A 15,262-nucleotide genomic window follows, 5' to 3' on the forward strand; every position below is an offset into this window, starting at 1 on the left:
TCACAATAGCAAAGCCCATCGATAATAGACTGGACAAGGAAAATGTGGCACATGTACACCATGGAATACTATGCAGCCATAAAAAACGATGAGTTCGTGCCCTTTGTAGAGACATGGATGAATCTGGAAACCAATCATTCTCAGCAAACTGACACAAGAACAGAAAAACAAACGCCACATGTTCTCACTCATAGGCAGGTGTTGAACAATGAGAACTCATGGACACAGGGAGGGTGCACTACACAGTGGGGTCTATTGGGAGGGAATAGAGGAGGGACAGTATGAGGTAGGGAGGTTGGGAAGGGGTAACATGGGGAGAAATGCCAGATATAGGTGACAGGGGGATGGAGGCAGCAAACCACATTGCCATATATGTACCTATGCAACAATCCTGCATGTTTTGCACATGTACCCCAGAACCTAAAGTGCAATAAAACAAAAAAATAAAAAATAAAAAATTTGGTCTCAGGTAGATTAAAAATTTAAATGTGAAAAATAAACTCGAATAGAAGTAAATATAAGAGTTAAGTTTTTGACTTTAGGATAAGAAAACTTTCTAAATCAGGATACAAAGAAAAACAAACCATAAAGAAAATGCCTGATACTTAACCTACAACAAAATATAAAACTTTGAGCCAGGCATGTTGGCTTGTGCCTATTGTCCAAGCTACTCTGGAGGCTAAGGCAGCAGGATCACTTGAGCCCAGGAGTTTGAGGTCAGCCTGGGAAACATAGTGAAACCCCATTTCATATATATATATACACACAAAAGAAAGCTCTGTGTATCCAAACATTACATTTGAAAGGCATGGAAAGGCCTGACGTGGTAGCTCATGCCTCTAATCCCAGCACTCTGGGAGGCCAAGGTGTGTAGATCACAAGGTCGGGAGTTTGAGACTAGCCTGGCCAATATGGTGAAACCCTGTCTCTACTAAAAAATAGAAAAATTAGCTGAGCATGATGGCACGCACCTGTAGTCCCAGCTACTTGGGAGGCTGAGGCAGGAGAATCACTGGAACCTGAGAGGTGGAGGTTGCAGTGAGCCAAGATCGTGCCACTGCACTCCAGCCTGGGAGACAAAGCAAAACTCTGTCTCAAAAAAAAATAATAATAATAAAAGTCACAGAAAGACAAACCTCAAATTGGAAAAACATATTTGCAACAAATGTAATGAACAAAGGATTAATTTCTGGAAATTACAAATAATCTATATTATATTAATTAATAAGAAGAAACACTACATAGTCTATGTAAGGTTCTAGAAGATTCAAATATCTTTACCATTTCCAACGTTGTGGTGTTCTTTTCCCCCCCCCCTTTATTTATTTTATTGCATTTTAGGTTTTGGGGTACATGTGAAGAACATGCAAAATTGTTGCATAGGTACACACGTGGCAGTGTGATTTGCTGCCTTCCTCCCCATCACCTACATCTGGCATTTCTCCCCTTGCTATCTCTCCCCAGCTCCCCACTCCCCACCGTCCCTCCCCTATTTCCCCCCAACTGACCCCAGTGTGTAGTGCTCCCCTCCCTGTGTCCATGTGTTCTCATTGTTCAACACCCGCCTATGAGTGAGAACATGCGGTGTTTGATCTTCTGCTCTTCTGTCAGTTTGCTGAGAATGATGGTTTCGAGGTTCATCCATGTCCCTACAAAGGACACAAACTCATCGTTTTAGATGGCTGCATAATATTCCATGGTGTATATGTGCCACATTTTCCCTATCCAGTCTATCGTCGATGGGCATTTGGGTTGGTTCCAGGTCTTTGCTGTTGTAAACAGTGCTGCAATGAACATTCGTGTGCACGTGTCCTTATAGTAGAATGATTTGTAATCCTTTGGATATATACCCAGTAATGGGATTGCTGGGTCAAATGGTATTTCTATTTCTAGGTCCTTGAGGAATCGCCACACTGTCTTCCACAATGGTTGAACTAATTTACACTCCCACCAACAGTGCAAAAGTGTTCCTATTTCTCCACATACTCTCCAGCATCTGTTGTCTCCAGATTTTTTAATGATCGCCATTCTAACTGGCGTGAGATGGTATCTCAATGTAGTTTTGATTTGCATTTCTCTCATGACCAGTGATGATGAGCATTTTTTCATATGTTTGTGGGCCTCATGTATGTCTTCTTTTGTAAAGTGTCTGTTCATATCCTTTGCCCACTTTTGAATGGGCTGTGTTCTTTATATAGGTCTTGTCAGGAATGGAATCTGGAAGCCCCTTAGACTGCAGAGGAATGGACTATAAAGCCATGTGAAGCTTCTTTCTCTGAATGGTTGCTATGAGTGGTAGAAATGCCTTCATATGGATCAGAGGCAATATGATGCACCACTTAACTTTCATAAGCATGAAATAGTTTTGCATTTGGAGTTCTTGTAAAAGCAGTCTGAATCAGCCAAATGCTTTTACCTGTAGGCCTGCATAAGCAGATATGTGGTATCTCACAAGGTCATGACAAGCGAGAGATACATTTAGATTTTACTTTACACTCTTATTTCATGCATTGTTAAAGGCACACACAGCAAACAATGTTATCATTCCATAATTAACACAATATAAATATAGAAATAGCCTTACGTGTATCTCAAAGCATTCCTATTTTTTTCCCCATAACATTCTTCTCCATCCCCATTTCTAAGAAGTTGCATTTTATGATACCTCACTTTAGCACATTTAGCCACTCAATATCCACATTTTCAGAAGAGAAACATGGTGCTCCACATCCATGCACATCAGGAAATTTAGATTTCATTTAAAAACAAGTAATAATATTATATGAGAGTCAATTCTGTAGGGTGGTACTTAGCAGTCCAGAGAGATTAGGAACATACAGACAGGGAGAATTCTACATTTTACTTTACACATGTCTGTGCTGTTGGCATTTAATGGGACAAGTAATGTTTTTATTATTAAAATAATAGTATAAAAAATGAAAATCAAAATCCTGAAATTTAAGTTTTAGCCTTTTGAATTTGGTCTTGCTTGCATCTTCCTGCACTTTTTATTTTTCAACTAAAATTTCAAAGCCCAACCAAAATCATTTATTTTCTACTTTTTAGTAAACTTTCCATGTCTTTTATAGGCATGCTCTTTACAAGGTGTTGCTTGAGTTATTTCCAACAACCGGACGTTTTCCATTTATGTCGGTACGTATGTGTTCTGCATTAAGAGAACTCCATATGGCAATGTGGATTCTATTAAGATGAAAAATTAAGGGGTAAGTCCCATTACATAGCAATGCTACTGCAAGGATCTTTCAAAGAGAACACCCTCCACCATCCCACTTGACCCAAACCAAGCCCAGATGAAAAGGACACACAGCAACACAGGTTGAATGTCAGGCAGGTGGAAATTTTACATTACAAAATGTGAATGGCTTAAAGTGATCCTAATGTCAGAGTCCATCTTAATAAAGCTGAAGATAATGTGGCACATAGATATGCAGTGACTTGCCCAAGGTCACACAACCACTACACAGGAAGGAAATACTAACGCCTGGCTATCAGAAATGAATATAAATATTTATACTATACCACACAATAGGACAATAAGAGGGCATTATTTGATTGATACAAGTCTAATTTACCACTGAGGTCCTAAATTATGCCAAGAACATAACTTCTGATACCAGAAAGAAGTAGACTCCAACCTCAATTTTTTCATGTAATAGATGCAAGCTACACAAACTATGACATTTCCCCAAGTCCCAGAGGTGTATTTGTTTTTCACATTTAACACCTCAATTATTGCTGTCTTACCATTATAATAGCCAGAATTTTGCTTTTCTTAGTAGTCCCTAAAATAGTATGGCATCTTAGATTTAATGAATACCTGTCAGCACCCCAGTTTTCTCCTCTAGAGAATGGAGCTGAAAATGTTGTGAGGATTAAAGGAGGTACAACTAACTGTATATAGCAGCAATCCCAGGGCCTGGCACAGAGGAGTCTGCAGAGTCTGGTGGGAGGAGGGGAGAACAAGGGAGGAAAGTACCGTAGAACCCAACCCCTGAGCCTTTCAGTGCATCGTCCCCTAAAATCTGCACTCTCCTTCCCAATCCAGCCTAGTGTACATGACTAGTCACTTGAACTGTTTCACTTTGGTGATCCTCAACACTTTTTTTACTTGGTCCCTATGCTTCAACGACAGGGTAAACTCCAATCCTTGCAACATATTGCTCTGTACAGATTGTCCTTCAGGACAAACTCCTGCAACAGAAATTGTAGTATCAAAGTGCCTAAACACCTTTTCAACTGATGAGATGCATTCAAGGAAAGAGAAACTCCCACCATTGTTCATGGGGCTAGAAATTGGTATTGAACATTTTAAAACTTCATTTGGCAATGCCATATGCTTTGGTTAAACTTTTTTACCTTCAGGAATTTATCCTATGGAAAATCTTATAAAAATTCCAAAAATTTATGCACAATCATCATGGTTGTACCATTGTTTCAAATAGGAAATTCTTGAAACATGTTTTGTTGTAAGACAAATTCCTCAAAGCAGAATGGCTGGATAAAGGTTCCTCATGATATAAAATATTTAATTAAATGGAAAAAAATAAGATTATTTGAAGAACGTAAGAATTGCCAACAATTCTTTGGCCACCAGTCAGAAAAAAAAAAACACCTCTTTTTTATATTAGTAGGATATATAATTTCTTGGAAATAGTTACCTGGAATGGGGGGAGTTGTGCCTATTATGACACTGTGTTGGACAGCTAATATACATAATATTTCAAGAACAATATTATCACCAATTTAAATATAAGGAAACTGAAGTTCAGAGGGTGAAGAAACTTACAGGGGTAAGAGCTGGGATGGAATATCCAGTATACTTGAATATAAAGCACAGCATATTTGTCTACATTTTGATAATTCCATCAAATTACTTCAAGAACACTGCACTGAAAGAATTACTTTCCTCCTCTTTAGAACAAGAAAATGGGAAATCAGAAAGCGTAAGTACCTTAGCTTTGGGTCACCCCCTAGCAATGAGCAAAGCCAGAGGAGAATACAAGGTATGTATAGTCCCAAAACTTTTTCTCTTTGCAACCTATCTCACTGCCTTGTGTTCCCTAAAAGCTTTTATGGACTTTGTTTCTGTTTGTAAAGATAATTCATGTCCATTTAGGATATTATCAAAAGTACAGACATGTATAAAAAGATACAAGTAACTTCCAATCACACTGTCATTGATAAACAGTGTTCATAGTTTCTTGCATCTCATTGAAACTAGAAATATCCACATATATGCAAATATGTGTACAGCTGCATACCCATTTTATGGAACTGCAACCATACTGGATAAATATATGGTGTTGTATACTAATGTTTCACATCATATCATATGGCATGAGAATAAGATTTCCCATTCTTTCATTAGTAAACAGTTTACCAATGACCCACCACCAATTCTTAGTGTCTATGAATTTTTAAGTAATAGAAAATGCCACATTTATGAAATTCTCCATGTGTCTGTACACTTGGTTCTACTTGTTAGTTTTCTATTCTGTCCCATTAATATGTACATCAGTTCTTCCTCCACCATTGAACTCTTAATACTGCAGCTTAATAGAACCTGTCATCTAAGGTGATACACTACATTCTTCCCAGCCCCAATCCCTTTATTATTCTTCTGATTGTCTTGAAAAGGCTAATAATAAAGGAACATGAAGATATCATTTACTGATTACTTAGTGCCAGTCATTTTACGTAATGCTTTATATGCATGTTCTCACTTAATTTTCAGTACAGCCTAATGAGGTTGTTGCCATTATAACAACCACTTGAAATATTTTTAATGGGTCTCAGAGAGGTTAAAAAATTTGCCAAAGTTCATGTAACCAGAAAATAGTAGCACCCAAAGCCCAAACGCCCTAACCAGTTATATTACATGTGGCTTGGTATTAGAGGTGAGGCCAGCACAGAGGAAGTGACTCATCCAAGATCCTATGGTCTTTATTATATTTGGTTCCCCGTACTGTCTCCTTTTTCCAGGACTTTCTGGAAAACTATTTCTTCTGATGTTCAAGTAGAAGGTGAAGTAACAGGGACAGAAACTCACAGAGAATAAAAGGGAATAGTACAATATTGTCTTCACTTTCTCCAAATTCGTCTGATAACATCCTATAACTGAGATGGCACCCAAATTCATACATTATGTAAATACCTATACATTTTATTTCTTGTTGCTACATTTCCAAATGCTCTGACAGTTCTGCTCTTTCTTTTATGTCGAAGTCTCTTTTATGGTGGTGAGGAGTCACGGTGAGCAGAACAAACATTTGCTGAAGTTATATTATGCACCAAACATTTCATTAAGCTCTCTTATTTTCCCTACACAGTTCTGTGGGAAAAGTATCAATTTTTGCCCATTTTGCAGTGGACAAATTCAGGCTCACAGAATATAAATCAATTTTTCATAGTCATACCTCTGTTAAGAGGCAAGAATGTTCTTCCATCCTTCACCCTCCCTAGAAAACCCAGAGCAGCCTCCTTTTTAGAAGATGGGCTTCCAGAGCTTGAGAAGTGGTCAGATTCCACTCCCCTGCTATTGTGGACCCACAGATCCCCACTTCCCAACCCCTTTGGGTGATGAAGAAGATAGAGGAAATGAAATCCTGCCCCTTGTGCAAAGAGACCTGGGTGTAGGGCCACATGAGTTGGCAGATCCCTGAAGTGGTGAGTGGACTCAGGCAGAAGCTCAGGCTTTAAAAGACTGGAGAGGTGATCTGCTGGATGGAAATGAACAAGAAAATCATTCTACATCATAGTAACTTTATATTTCATCTCCTTTAATCTCAAAAACAAACATTCAAAGTAGAGATTACTATCTTTACTTTTACCTAGAGCTCAAACCAGTACACCCAGGTCATTAATATCCTAAATTACAGACCTGGAATTTTTCTAAAACCCAAGCTTTTCTCACTGCATCTTGTGGCCTTATGGGCTTTGAATGCTCTCTATGTCTAATCTCCCAGTAGACTGGCAATTACTACACTCTAGTGTATTCTTCAAACATTTATAATTAACCACATTGTCTTTTAATAATAAAAATGAATGAAAATTTAAAACATTTACATCGCAAAAACTGATAGAAATATGAAATGTGAAAAAATTATACATGTATATTACAAACATTAATGTTCATGAGCATATGGCTTGATGTGGTTCCAATTTATGTCTGTTGTTTCACAGACCATCTTTCACTCTCAAAAGTGTCAGTTTACAAACAAATAGAAAAACATCCCATGTTCACAGATAAAAAGAATCAATATCATTAAAATGGCCATAATGCCCAAAGCAATCTACAGATTTAACACAATTCCTACCAACATACCAATGTCATTTTTCACAGAGCTAAAAAGAAAAAAAAAAAAAACTATTATGAAACTCATATGAAACCAACAAAGTGCCCAAATAGCCAAAGCAATCCTAAGCAAAAGGAACAAAGCTGGAGGCATCACATTATCTCACTTCAAACTATACTATAAGGCTACAATAACCAAAACAGCATGGTACTGGTATAAAAACAGACACATAGATCAATGGAACTGAATAGAGAACCCAGAAATAAGACCACATACCCACAGTCATCTATCTTTGACAAAGTTGCAATGGAGAGAGGGCTTCCTATTTAATAAATTGTGCTGAGATAGCTGGCTAGCCATATGCAGAAGAAACTGGACCACCTACCTCTCACTATATATTAATACAAACATTAAATCAAAATAGATTAAAGATTTAAATGTAAGACCTCGAATAAAAGAATCCTAGGAAGACAACCTAGGAAATACCATTCTGGACCTCAGCCTTGGGAAAGTGTTTATGACTGAGTGCTCAAAACCAATTGCAACAAAAACAAAAATTGACAAATGGGACCTGATTAAACTACAGAGCTTCTACACAGCAACAGAAGCTATCAACAGAGTAAAGAGAAAACCTATAGAATGGGAGAAAATATTTGCAAACTATGAATACAACAAGGCCTAATATCCAATATCGATAAAGAACTTAAATCAACAAGCAAAAAGCAAAGGACATGAATAGACATTTCTAAAAAGAAGATATGCACGTGGCCAACAAGCATATGAAAAAAATGCTCAACATTACTTACCATTAGAGAAATGCAAATCAAAAGCACAATGAGACCAGTCAGAATGGCTGTTAATAAAAAGTCAAAAAATAGCAGATGCTGGTGAGGTTGTGAAGAAAGGGGAATGCTTATACACTGCTGGTGGGAATGTAAGTTAGTTCAGCCACAGTGAAAAGCAGTTTGGAGGTTTCTCTACAAACTTAAAACAGAGCTGCCATTCAACCCAGCAATTCCATTACTTGGTATACATCCAAAGGAAAATAAATCATTCTACCAAAAAGACACATGCACTCATATGTTGATCACAGCGCTGTTCACAATAGCAAAGACATGGAACCAACCAAAGTGCCCCTCAACAGTGTATTGGATAAAGAAAATGTGGTATATATACACCATGGATTACTACACGGTCATGAAAAAGAATGAAATCACGTCCTTTGCAGCAACATGGATGAGGTAGAGGCCATTATCCTACAAATTAACTCAGGAACAGAAAACAAAATACCACATGTTCTCACTTATAAGCAGAAACTAAACAGTGGGTACTCATGGACATAAAGAAGGCAGCAATAGACGCTGGAGACTACTAAAGGCAAAAGTTAGGCAGGGACACAAGGAATGAAAAACTAACTGTTGGGCACTATGCTCAGTACCTGGGTGACAGGATCCATCACACGCCAAACCTCAGCATCACACAGTATACTCAGATAACAAACTTACACATATACCCTCCAAATCTAAAATAAGAGTTGAAATTATTTTTAACTGTCAGTTTGAACAATAAATTGTACAGTTGTCTTTCATATGAAGAATTATTTTTGACTACTAGAAGATGGATGAAGAGTAACTTCTAATTTTCATAAAAAAACAAAGTAAATCCCCAACAAACCTATGAAAAACAATCCAAACATGATAACAAATAAACATAAATAAAAATTTTAAGATTTCAAAAGTGGAAAAAGGAAAGGGACAGATCAACATGTTGTCTCATTGTTTTTGTTGAAGAATAGGTATACAGTAGTGTACATCTATATTGTGTATATATGTATTAAGGGCTTTTGCATAAAAGTACTTACATATGCTAGTGCATTATATTGGGATAGAAACATTTGAAGAATATATTAGCACAACATTAAAAATGTTTGCCTTGGGAGGATAAATAAAGCACAATTTCATTTTTCATTTACACATTTTTGCATGGTTTGATATCATTAAAAGACAAATATGTGTTAGCTTTGTAATTCAGAAAAGTAATCAAGATAAAATTTTTAAAGCACAGGAAAAATTCTGTTACGATCTGATTCACACAACTGACGTTACAGAAACACTTTGAAAGGTATTCCCTATTAAGCATAAAAAACAGATTGCATACTATATATATACAATATAATCGGTCCCATTTGTTGTTGTTAATACTCTTATATGTACATGTATAAAGCAAATGTGTCTAAAATGTTACGATGCAAAATACAAAATATCTGCACAAACACACACAACTGATACACACTCCCTCAGAGACACTCACACTGGCAGCTTTCTCTTCATCTGAGACAAGGGTGGAACTTCCTGCCAGAAGCTCAGAGAGCCAAGCAGCAATAGATTCTGCAGGAAGGGCTGCCAGTGCCATTCAAGCCTCCAGCAAGCCCTGTTTGGTGGGTCAGGCCAGAAGCCCCTCCCTCCTCAAATCCTTACAGTGCCTCCTCCGAAACAGTCAGAGATGTAGTTCTGCATTTGACCAACAGGTGGCAATTATCTCAATATTCTACCTTTGCTGCAATAGAAAAGTATCAATTTCTGCAAGAAGAAATACTAGCAATCATTGCGACTTATTAATAACAGATTATGAAACTGTATGTATAATATGATCCAAAATGTATTTGAAAATGTCTGTGTCTGAGAAAATATAGAAAGGGTACATTCACTTTTATTTGCTGGTGATGACTCCCAAGTCTGCATCTCCCTTGTTCATGCATTCATTCATTCATTCAATAATACTTATTCTGAGGAACAGACACTTCCCTCCGAGCTATGTTACTTTTCTTTACAAGGCTTCCTCAGGGATGAAGTAGTGACATGGTGAAGTATCTGGCTAATCTGTATGTTGAGCTCCTCCCTCTGCTTTTTGTCTGTCTCCTCTTGTCAAGCTGTTTTCCGATTCATGTTTTTTTCTGATTCATGGTTTTGCTAATCTCTGTGGTCACCTTTATTAAAAGAACTGTCATTGGGTATAGCCGATCAGGACCCTCAAGACCTTACTGAAGATTCTGTTCAATGCAAATAAATTTGACCAATATTTATTGAGATCTAATTATGATCCAGGCACAATGAATGCTCATTAAAAAATAAGTTTTCCATTGAAAACTTTCTGCCAGAACAGAGTGATAGATTTCTGGGACAGTTTTGAGCTTACAAGAGAATCCCTGTGGCCCTTTATGATCAACACCCTCTCTGAAAAGGGAACGATTTTTATGCCTCAAGTCAGAGTTTTCCTAAGAGCACAGGAACTTCTAGGCAGGTGGAGGGAGATTTTTAAAATAATAATATTATGCATGCACTTCTTATGTACCATGTGCTTTCCTGTCTTCTTATTTTACTTTCTACATGTTAATGTCAGAGAATCCTTGTTCCTTTGTTTTCTTGAAAAGCAAGGTACTCATAGGAACAATGCGAGTTCTTTGGTTTCTGGAGAGGCCACTTACATCAGGAGGTCTGTCTGCGTCCCATTAAAGGACCTTACTCAGTAATTCTGTAACAACTTTAGGTAAATACCTTCACATCTTTCTGACCTTACTAATCTAAATTTCACCTGTCCTGCCCCTCAACCACTCAGGATTGTGCAAGAGAAGAAACAAGCTATATATTATAATCAAGTGTTTGAGACTGTAGGAAATCAATGTATGGTGAAATCACAAGGCAACTTAGAGCTAATTACTGCAAATGGCACAGCCTCATACTCATTAGCCCCAGGGCACCAATGCAATTTTTATGAGAAAGATGTAAAGTGCTTTAAAGCTCCATGAATTAAAGTTTTTAGTTATTATTTTGCCACAAAATAAACCCACAGAAGCATTGTATTCAACCAGCATTCACTCAAGTCCCAATAAAAACAAAGTATATCCATTGCCTTAAGAGACACTATCATGCTGCCCTCACAATTTTATCTATGATGTCCTCCTACTGTCAACCAAAGGCCACTTTTCTATACTCAAATGACAATGGAATCATAAGATATACTTTATTTTATAAAAGACATGGGGTCTTGCTATGTTGCCCAGACTGGCCTCAAACTCTGGGCTCAAGTGATCCTCCCATCTCAGCCTCTTGAGGAGCTGGGACAATAGGCACCCACCACTGCACCTGGCTATAGGATATGCTTCTATCCTTCCTCACCAACATCAGACTTTTAAACAAAGACCAGGATTGCTTTTCAAAAGAGATGCCCATTCCTATAAAGCCACATAACTGTGCAAAGTGATTGTCATTGATCAAGACAGTAGCAACTGGCTTCACAACCAGTTTATGAACCTCACAAGAACACCAAGTTTATTATTGTATAGTTACAGCTAATAAACTCAGGTTTTGTTTGATTAACTCCTTAACTTTTTATCAGGCATAACCCCAAACAGTATTTCCTGTTTCTTGAACATTTCTTGATAAATATGCCCTGTATTATTACTCTATCTCCATATGTAACATTCTGTTATATAGAATAGATGGCTTATCATCCTACTTTTAATGAATTATTTTATTTTTAGAGATTCCTTTCAAAAAGAGTTCCACCTCAAAGTGTCTGTTAACAAGAAAGAAGAGACAAAAAAGAAAAAGGCAGAATTAAATTATAAATTACAGTGTGCAAAATATTTAGAGAGCTCTTAACAGTGACAATCAACTCTCTTTTTTTTTACTGGTGACAAAATTGAGTCCAGAAATGTTCAATTACTTACTAAAGATCAGACAGGTAATGAATAAGAGAAGATGGACTAGGATCTTTCTAGAAATAAATGCATGCTTTTCCATTTTTTTCACATATCAACACAGTAAGAAAACATTACCTGATTTAGAAATACGGGATTTACAGTTGAGGTTTTGTGATATCCTGGAAGAAACATTGAGCTGGCAACCAAAAGGACACTTGTTCCTACCTCTTATTCATTTAGTGAATGTGCGGCCCAAAACAAGATACTTCATCTCTCTGTGCCTTGGTCTCCTAATCTGTGAAATGGAGGTGACAATTCCCCACACCAGAGTTACAAGTGATGAATAGATGTGGTAAAATATATAAAAAAAGGAATTACAGTGCCAAGCATACTGCAGATGCTCAGAGTTCCTTGAGTTCTCTAGTGAGCAAAACCAAAATACCAAGCTGAAATCCTATTATAGAATAAGATGAGGCAAGTCTAAAAGAGGTACTTTCTCTCATGGAGGTACTCAGGATTGTGCAGGTGCAGCATTAGCATTTGCATAACCCCAAGGGTGAATGTCTCCTTAAATTGTTAGCTCTATGTACTTTATTTGCCTCACTCTGTTTTTGGCCCTGGTTGAGAGTACTAATAATACCAATAATGGCTAAAATTTACTGAACACTCACTATGTGCTAGTCATCCTGCTAAGAATGTTTCATATGTTAGCTCTTCAATTCTTCCCTACCACCATGTAGAATAGGTAGTATTATTATCCCTTGCTTAGATGTAAAAAAAGAAAGGAGGAAAGATAGAAAGAAAAAAAGAAGAAAGAAAGAAAGAAAGAAGGAAGGAAAGAAAGAAAGAAAGAAAGAAAGAAAGAAAGAAAGAAAGAAAGAAAGAAAGAAAGAAAGAAAGAAAGAAAGAAAGAAAACAGAAGTTTAGAAGATTAAGTAACAACGGAAGCTTAGAAGATTAAGTGACATGTGCAAGATCACACAGTTATTGGGAAAGTTGTAATGATGGACTGTGTGTCTCCAAAATCCACGTTATTAAACACTTACAGACAGCATCATTCTGTTATAGAAATGAGGTTGAAAGAACAGAAGTGGCTTACCCAAGATAAGCTCAACAATTAGCCAGTTGTCAGATTCCGAATCACCCGAATCTCAATGCAAAAACTATCCTTCAAACAGATTCATTGTTATGCTTTGTTCTTTTGTGGCATCTTGTCTTTCTAGACTCAATAGGAAACTTCTCTAAAATTAATCTAGAAAGTGAAACAAAGGGAAATAGTTTGATAATTTTCTTATTGTGTCACCTGTATCATGCATGTATGGTAACTAATGCAATGATAATTGCATTCGTTTGTATTGACAACTGTAGTACTGAAATATGTCCCTACCTGAGATGGTGTAGGGTCCAGGCAGAAAAGTTGGTGCTGCAGTTTGGGAAGGTAAGATAGGGAGAATGAACAAAACATTTCTATAATTTCTCCTATGTAGGGTAAACATTACAGTTTACCTCCTTCATTCTTAGTAACCACCATTCAAAGCAACTAGTATTATTTCCATTAAACAGATGAACAATATAAGACTCATAAGTAACTTGCCTCAAGTCTAAAGGCTTGAAAGTGGCGGAGAGAGGACTCAAAACCTGCACTGTCTCTAAGGTCCTAGTTCTCTCTCAGTTGACCTGCAGTCTCCTGGGCTTTGAATCTAATTGTTCAGAAGGCTGGAATTTCCCTAGAGATGGTCAGGATAGTGAAGAATGCATTCCAGTGGCATTTTAAAATATCTTCTGTATTGTCTTCTAAATCAGGAAATATAAATGGAGATTTATAAATACTTCTTAAAAGGCAGAAACCTCAGAGTAATGCCCCAGCAATAAAATATGAAAAAAATTCAACCACAGAGAATAATTATAGAAATGAAAATAAAACAGAGATAAAATATTAGGTTAAAAATGAAAACCATCATTCTCAGCAAACTGACACAAGAACAGAAAACCAAACACCACATGTTCTCACTCATAAGTGGGTGTTGAACAATGAGAACACACGGACACAGAGAGGGGAACATCACACACTGGGGCTTGTCGGGGGTGGGGGACTAGGGGAGGGATAGCAGGGGGTGGGATGATTGGGGAGGGATAACATTAAAAGAAATATCTAACATAGATGACAGGGCATTGGATGCAGCAAACCACCACCATGGTACGTGTATACCTATGCAACAAACCTGCACGATCTGCGCATGTACCTAAAAATTTAAAGTATAGTAAATGAATTTTTAAAAATTCAGAATATTATGAATATATGATCTCATTTCTGCAAAGGAATATAAAATTATATGTGTATTTGTATAATATATTGATATATCTAAGTTAATATCTAATTGGCAAGAGAAAACATTTGAAAGAACACATAGCCTACTAGCACCAGTGGTATCATTGGAGTAAAGAGTTGTGAGATTTTTTAAAAATAATTTATAAGAACAAGACACCCTGAGTTATTTCTGTAAAATTTAGAATGGGCAGAGAGTATCTCATTCTTTGCTTTTTTTTCCAAATGTCTAAAATATTTTTTTAATTGTACTTTAAGCTCTAGGATACATGTGCACATCCCACAGGGTTGTTACACAGGTACATACATGCCATGGTGGTTTGCAGTCTCTGTCCCCTCATCGCCTACATCAGGCATTTCTCCCAGTGTTTTTCCTCCTCTGCCCCCCACCGCTGTCCCTCCTCTAGCCCCAACCCCCCAACCTAACCCAGTGTGTGATGTTCCCCTCCCTGTGCCCACATGTTCTCATTGTTCAACACCTGCCTATGAGTGAGAACATTCGGTGTATGATTTTCTGTTCTTGTGTCAGTTTGCTGAGAATGATGGTTTTCAGATTCATCTGTGTCCTTAAATTAAAAAAATATATAAAAAAATAAAAAATGGGCTAGGCAGGCATTACTCAGGCAATAAAGAAAGGTTATCGTAGAGCTGAAAGCATGATGAGCAGGTTTTGTGAGACTGATGAGAGAAAATTATTTTCTGTGTATATTATGGGAAGAAAAAAAGTTTGTTAAAAAAAAGGAGTTGTGAGATAAAAGAGGCTAAATTTTACCTTCTAGTAATGTACTACTATATTGCTTCACTTTGTTTAAATAAACAAGTATCTATTTTATAGTCAAAAAAAAAAAAAACTACTGACACCTTCAACACACAGAAACCAGCTGGTTTTAAACTGAATTATAGAACTAATCATGTATA

This window comes from Cebus imitator, unplaced genomic scaffold (assembly GCF_001604975.1).
Source record: "Cebus imitator isolate Cc_AM_T3 unplaced genomic scaffold, Cebus_imitator-1.0 Scaffold343, whole genome shotgun sequence".
In the NCBI taxonomy this organism is placed as follows: Eukaryota; Metazoa; Chordata; class Mammalia; order Primates; family Cebidae; genus Cebus; species Cebus imitator.